This window comes from Acomys russatus, chromosome 5, assembly GCF_903995435.1.
Source record: "Acomys russatus chromosome 5, mAcoRus1.1, whole genome shotgun sequence".
NCBI classification, from domain to species: Eukaryota; Metazoa; Chordata; class Mammalia; order Rodentia; family Muridae; genus Acomys; species Acomys russatus.
The window spans coordinates 7119561-7125933 of NC_067141.1; positions in this window are offsets into that span (position 1 = coordinate 7119561).

The following is a 6373-nucleotide window of genomic DNA, read 5'->3' on the forward strand; positions in this document are numbered from 1 at the left end:
TCTCTCTGGCCCGCGTGCTGGTCCAGCTGGTCTGCTGGTCCAGCTGGTCCGCTGTTCTGCACGCTCTCTCTGCAGCCGACTTTGTTATTCTCTCTTCCCCAACTGCCTGAGTCACGTGGGAAGGACCGTCTCCTTCTCCCAGAGAGGGTCCATTAGGAAGACAATAGTCCAGGTGGGGTTCCCAGGTCTGCTTCCTGAATTCCAGACCCAGGATGGCTCCACTCAGTCTGTCACAAGGTATTCATGGGGTGCCCCAAGGGTAAAGCCTGCCAAGACTGCTCCCACCTGTGACAAGGCTTATTCTTTCCCACAGGCTTGTAACTCCCTGCTTGCAGCTTTTCTGCCCAAATGTCATCCAATCATATACTGTAAAACCCATTTATTTGTCTAAAACCTATTAAAACCCCTCTCAATTGAGACTCGAGGCCACTTCCCTGTATCTGCTGTGTCAGTGCACAGGAGGTGTGGCCAGGTTTGAACCTACATTAAAGACTTCCTTGAGATTGCATTTGGACTCAGCTCTTGGGTGGTCTGTTCGGGAAGTCTCTCAAAATTTGGGCATAACACAAACTATAACAACTGTTATATTCTATGTGCTCAGCTCAGCTTCTCCTGCCTCAACTGTCCCCTAACAAAATCTTCTGCCCCAACCACCTTCTCTTCTGATTCCACTCAATCTCCCTTTCTCAGCCTCTGCTGCCTTTTTTATATCCTCTCCTGTTCCCAGAAATCCAAGAGGCAACCAAACACTGATGATTATAAGGTCAAGCAATTCTAAAGGCTAAGATTTTTGTTTTGTTTTGTTTGTTTTAGAGACAGGGTTTCTCTGTGTAGCCTTGGCTGTCCTGGACTCCCTTTGTAGACCAGGCTGGCCTCGAACTCATAGCGATCCGCCTGCCTCTGCCTCCAGAGTGCTGGGATTAAAGACGTGCACTACTGTGCCTGGCTTGGCCTAAGAATCTTTAAAGGGTCAAGTTGACTAGCAACTAGGAATCCTTTAAAGGGCCAAGGGCACAAGATAAACCACACTAGTTTCTCCCATTAGTTTTAGCTACTAATTATGCACTTTCGAAGCTGCCTTGGGTGTTATCCCTGTAGCCACTATACCATTGTGATTTTGCTTCTCCATCCTTCCCTGTGTCTTTTCCCAGGTTCTCAGGTGCCTGGTGTGATCTCTCTGCGGATCTCTAAGAAGCACATCCACAACTGAGATAAGAACCTAACAGCGATGCTTCTTTTTCCTATAACTTGGGTACCACTTCCTTAATCTTTTATACTCCTAAACTTTCTTATCTTGTAGCATCTTGTATTCTGGAGTTCCTTGCTGAAGTCTCTTTTTTTAAATTTTTAATTAACTAATTTATTATGTATACACTGTTCTGTCCGCATGTACACCTGCATGCCACAAGAGATCACCAGGTCTCATTATAGATGGTTGTGAGCCACCATGTGGTTGCTGGGAATTGAACTCAGGACCTCTGGAAGAGCAGTGCTCTCAACCTCTGAGCCATCTCTCCAGCGCCCCCTTGCTGAAGCCTCTTAAATGGTGATACATGCCTTCAGTCTCAGCATTCGAGAGGCAAAGGCAGGTGGATGGAGTTTGAAACCACTTTGGTCTACATATTGAGTTCCAGGTCAGCCTGAGCTACATAGTGAGCCCTATCCACCCCTCTCCATATACAGGTAAAGGGATGGAGTTCAGGAGTAGAGTACTTGCCCAGCATCCATGAGGTCCTAGGTCAGTTCTTAATAGTGAAAGAATAAAGGACAGGGTCGGGGGGAGTTTCATCATGTAAAATTATAGATACTCATCAAAATGAAATACAATGCCAGGTATGTGGCTCATTCCTTAATTCCAGCACTTGAGAACCAGAGGTGGGAAGATCATGTGTAAAGGCCAATGTTAGCTATTGGATGAGATCCTTGAAACAAAAACAACCCCCCGTCCACCCCTCCCACCCCCCGGCAGGGAAGCACATGCCTTTGATCCCAGTTGGAGGCAGGCATATCTCTGTGAGTTCGAGGCCAGCCTGGTCTACAAAGCAAGTCTAGGATAGCCAAGACTATACAGAGGAATCCTGTCTCAAAACAAAACAAATCGAGTGTTAGGACAGCCAGGACTATTACACAGAGAAACTCCATCTTGAAAAAAACAAAAGCAAGGCCAGCACGGTGGTGGTGCAGGCCTGTAATCCCAGCACTGGTAAGCCAGAGGCAGGCGGATCTCTGTGAGTTCGAGGCCAGCCTGGTCTACAAAGTGAGTCCTGAACAGCCAGGGCTATTACACAGAGAAACCCTGTCTTGAAAAACTAAACCAAAACAATCCAAACCAAACCAAACAAACAAGCAAATAAATAACAACAAAAACAAAAAGGAACAAGAAAAAAATTTCCATTGCTAAAATGTCCTTGGCCTGAAGACACTATGTATGCTTGTTGACATAAAAAGAAAAAAGTATATATAAAGTTTTATTTTGTTGTTGCTGTTGTTTTGTTTTCTGTTGTTTTTTTTTCCCCCCTAGGGGAAAGCATACATGTAGCTGGAGAGATGGTTCATCTGTCAAGAGCACTTGCTCCTCTTCCAGAAAACCCAGGTTCACTTCCCAGACCCCACAGAGGGTGGTTTATAACTGCTTGTAACTTCAATTCCAGGGCATCCAATGTTCTCTTCTGCTCTCTACAAGCTCTGCATACGCTGAATGGGCATACACTTGGCACATACAAATCAAACAAGTAAGTCTTTCAAACCTGGGCAGTGGTGGAAGCACTCGGAAGGCAGAGGCAAGTGGATCTCTGAATTCAAGGCCAGCCTGGTCTACAGAACAGTTTTCAGGACAGCCATGTCTACACAGGAAAACTCTGTCTTGAAAAACCAAAATAAGTCTTTTTAAAAAGGAAAAGCAGGCCGGGCAGTGGTGGCACCCGCCTTAATCCCAGCACTTAGGAGGCAGTGGCAGGCGGATTGCTGTGAGTTCGAGGCCAGCCTGGTCTACAAAGTGAGTCTAGGATGGCCAAGGCTACCAAAGAAACCCTGTCTCGAAAATAAAAATAATAAAATAAATAAAAATAAAAGAAAGGAAAAGCAGGGCTGGAGAGATGGCTCAGAAGTTAAGAGCACTAGCTGCTTTTCCAAAGGCCCTAAGTTCAATTCTCAGCAACCACATGGTGGCTCACAGCCATCTATAATGTGATCTGATGCCCCATTCTGGCAGGCAGAGCACTATATACATAATAAATAAATAAATCTTTAAAAAAAAGAATAAAAAGAAAATACATAATTCAGTAATTCTTAAAGTATGCTGCCAGTAATAGTGGCTTTGTATGCACATGTGTGTGTTTTCTCATACCCTTCCCTTCTCAGTTTCCTAAGTTGGTTAAAAACCAAACTAAAATTTCACTAAAGGATGATGATGAAAATGTGCATTCTTGGTTCCTACCTCACTACAATTACTGATTTGGGATGAACCCAGAAAGTAGGGGTGGGGGGCACAGGGGTGTGTGTGAGGCGTTTACAACTGTTGGAGGCAGGATCTTGTGGTACAGCCCAGGCTCCTTCTGCCTCACCCTCCCAAGTGCTGAGAGTGCCGGGATTACAGGTGTGAACCACCACTACATCCAGAAACACCTGTATTCTAACAAGCCTCAGGAGCATGCCAGTGCCTGAGGCCTGCTGCATGACGCTATATAAAAGATCAGAGGCAGGATCTGAGGAACTCCAGCAAGGGGCCATTCACTGGGTGATGAAGATGTTTTCCCAGGAGCTCACACAGTTGTCAGCACTGCTGTGCTCATCTGAAACATCAGAAATTGGAGCGCAGAGAGGCAAAGTGACCGTTTCAAGCTCATACCGTTGGTAAATGGCAGAGCTGGGAGCTCAAAGTCAAGAACCTCAGCCTTCACTCACGGCTGAGCAGCGTGGACCAGCATTGCCAAGCAAAGCCATGGACACAACTAGTAGTGACAGGATAGTTTGAGGAGCACCTGGATGGTCCTTTTTTGTTTTTGTTTTTGTTTTTTGCATTGGTGTTTTACCTGCATGTATGTCTGTGAGAGGGTGTCAGATCCCCTGGAACTGGAGTTACAGACAGTTGCGAGCTGCCATGTGGGTGCTGGGAATTGAACTCAGAACCTCTGGAAGAGCAGCGAGTGCTCTTAACTACTGAGCCATCTCTCCAGCCCCGGTCCTATTATATTTGAGACAAGTTGTTACTATGTAGCCTTGGACAGCAGAGAACAAGCTCTATAGACCAGGCTGGCTTCAAACTCACAAAGATCTACCTGCTTCTGCCTCCTGAGTCCTTGGATTAAAGGCACCTGGCTAAAAAGTCTTTATTGTTTTTAAATTAAACTATAATTACATAATCCCCCCCCCCTTCCACTCCTTCCCAAGGATCCACCCTTTGCTTGTTCTCAAATTCATGATCTCTACATTATGTTTGACACTGGGTCTTGCTATGCTGCCCAGATTGGCCTCAAGATGTTGGGATCCACCAGATCTTCTGTCTCAACATCCTTATAGGTGGCTATAGGAGTGTCTCTGTGTTCAATTAGATATTCATCTATATTTTCCTTTTTTTTTTTTTTTTAATCTTTTTTTCGTCTCTTTAGGCAGGCTGGCCTCCGAAGTGCTGGGATTAAAGGCATGTGCCATTTACTCCTGGCTGTTGTTGAACCAGGTCATACCCTCCTTCTTTTTTTTTTTTTTTTTAAAGATTTATTTATTCATTATTATGTATACAGTGCTCTGCCTACATGTACATCTATAGGCCAGAAGAGGGCATCAGATCACATTATAGATGGCTGTGAGCCACCATGTGGTTGCTGGGAATTGAACTCCGGACCTCTGGAAGAGCAGGCGGCACTCTTAACCACTGAGCCATCTCTCCAGCCCCATACCCTCCTCCTCCTTCTTCTTCTTTTTTTTTTTTTTTTAATGTATTCATGTCTTATATATTACATCCTGACCACAGTTTCCCCTCCCTCCTTTCCTGCCAGCACCCTCTTCCCCATCTCCCCTGTCCCCCAGATCCACTCCTCTTCCATTCCCCTTCAGAAAAGGCCAGGCCTCCCAGGGAGATCAACCAGACACAGCATGTCAAATTGCAACAAGCCTAGGCACGTGCCCTCATATCAAGGCTGGATGAGGTACCCAGTAGAAAGAAAAGGGTCCCAAAAGCAGGCAAAAGAGTCAGAGACAACCTCAGCTCCCACCATTAGGAGTCCCACAGGAAGGGACACCAAGCTACACAACCATAACATATGCAGAAAACTAGGTCAGACCCATATAGCATACCTGACTGTGGGCTCAGCGTCTGTGAGGCCCTATGAGCCCAGGTTAGTTGATTCTAATTTTCTTGTGGTGTCCTTGACCCCTCTGGCTACTACAATCCTTTCCGCCCACTTTTCTGCAGGCTTCCCTGAGCTCCCCCTAGAGCACTGCCCTACCTTGAACAGTGGTAAAAGCCTCCCCTCCCTCCCTCTAGACAGCTGTGACTGTCTGCATCTGCCCCCGTCAGTTGCTGCATGAAGCCTCTCAGATGATGATTATGCTAGGCTCCAGTCCACATGTATAGCTGTGCGCCATTAGGAATCATCTCATTGACTTTTTTCCTTTTTCTTCTGGTGTTTGGTTCTATCCTGGCCTCTGGTACCTGGCCATCCAGGCAGTGTCAGGGATGAGCTCCCTCTTGTGGCTTGGGTCTCAAGTCGGACCACTCATTGGCTGGCCACTCCCACAAGTTCTGTGCCATCTTTACCCCAGAACATGTTGCAGGCAGGATAAATTGGTGGCTGAGTTGGTGTCCCATTTCCTCCACTTAAGGCCTTGCCTGGTTACAGAAGATGGCCAATTCAGGCTCTGTATCCCCCATTACTAGGAGTCTTCGCTAGGGTCACCCTTGCAGATTTCTGGGAGTTTCCATTGCACTAAGGTTCTACCTCACCACTGAAATACCCTGCCTCCCAATTCCAGTCATCTCTGTCAGTACTCTTCTTCTTCCATCCTGCCCCCACCTGATTCCTCCTGTTTCCATCCCTCCAAATCTATTCTATTTCCCCTTCTCAGGGACACCCACGTGTCTCCCCTTGAGCCCTCCTTTTTTTTTTTTTTTTTTTTTTTCTCTTTTTTCTCCTTTCCTTTTCTTTCTTTTCTTTTTTTTCTTTTTTCTTTTTTTCTTTTCTTTTTTTTTTTTTGAGACAGGGTTTCTCTGTGTAGCCTTGGCTGTCCTGGACTCACTTTGTAGACAGGCTGGCCTCGAACTCACAGCGATATGCCTGCCTCTGCCTCCCAAGTGCTGCAATTAAAGGCGTGAGCCACCACTCCTGGCCTTTTTTCTTTTCTTTCTTTCTTTCTTTTTTTTTTTTTTTTTTTTTTT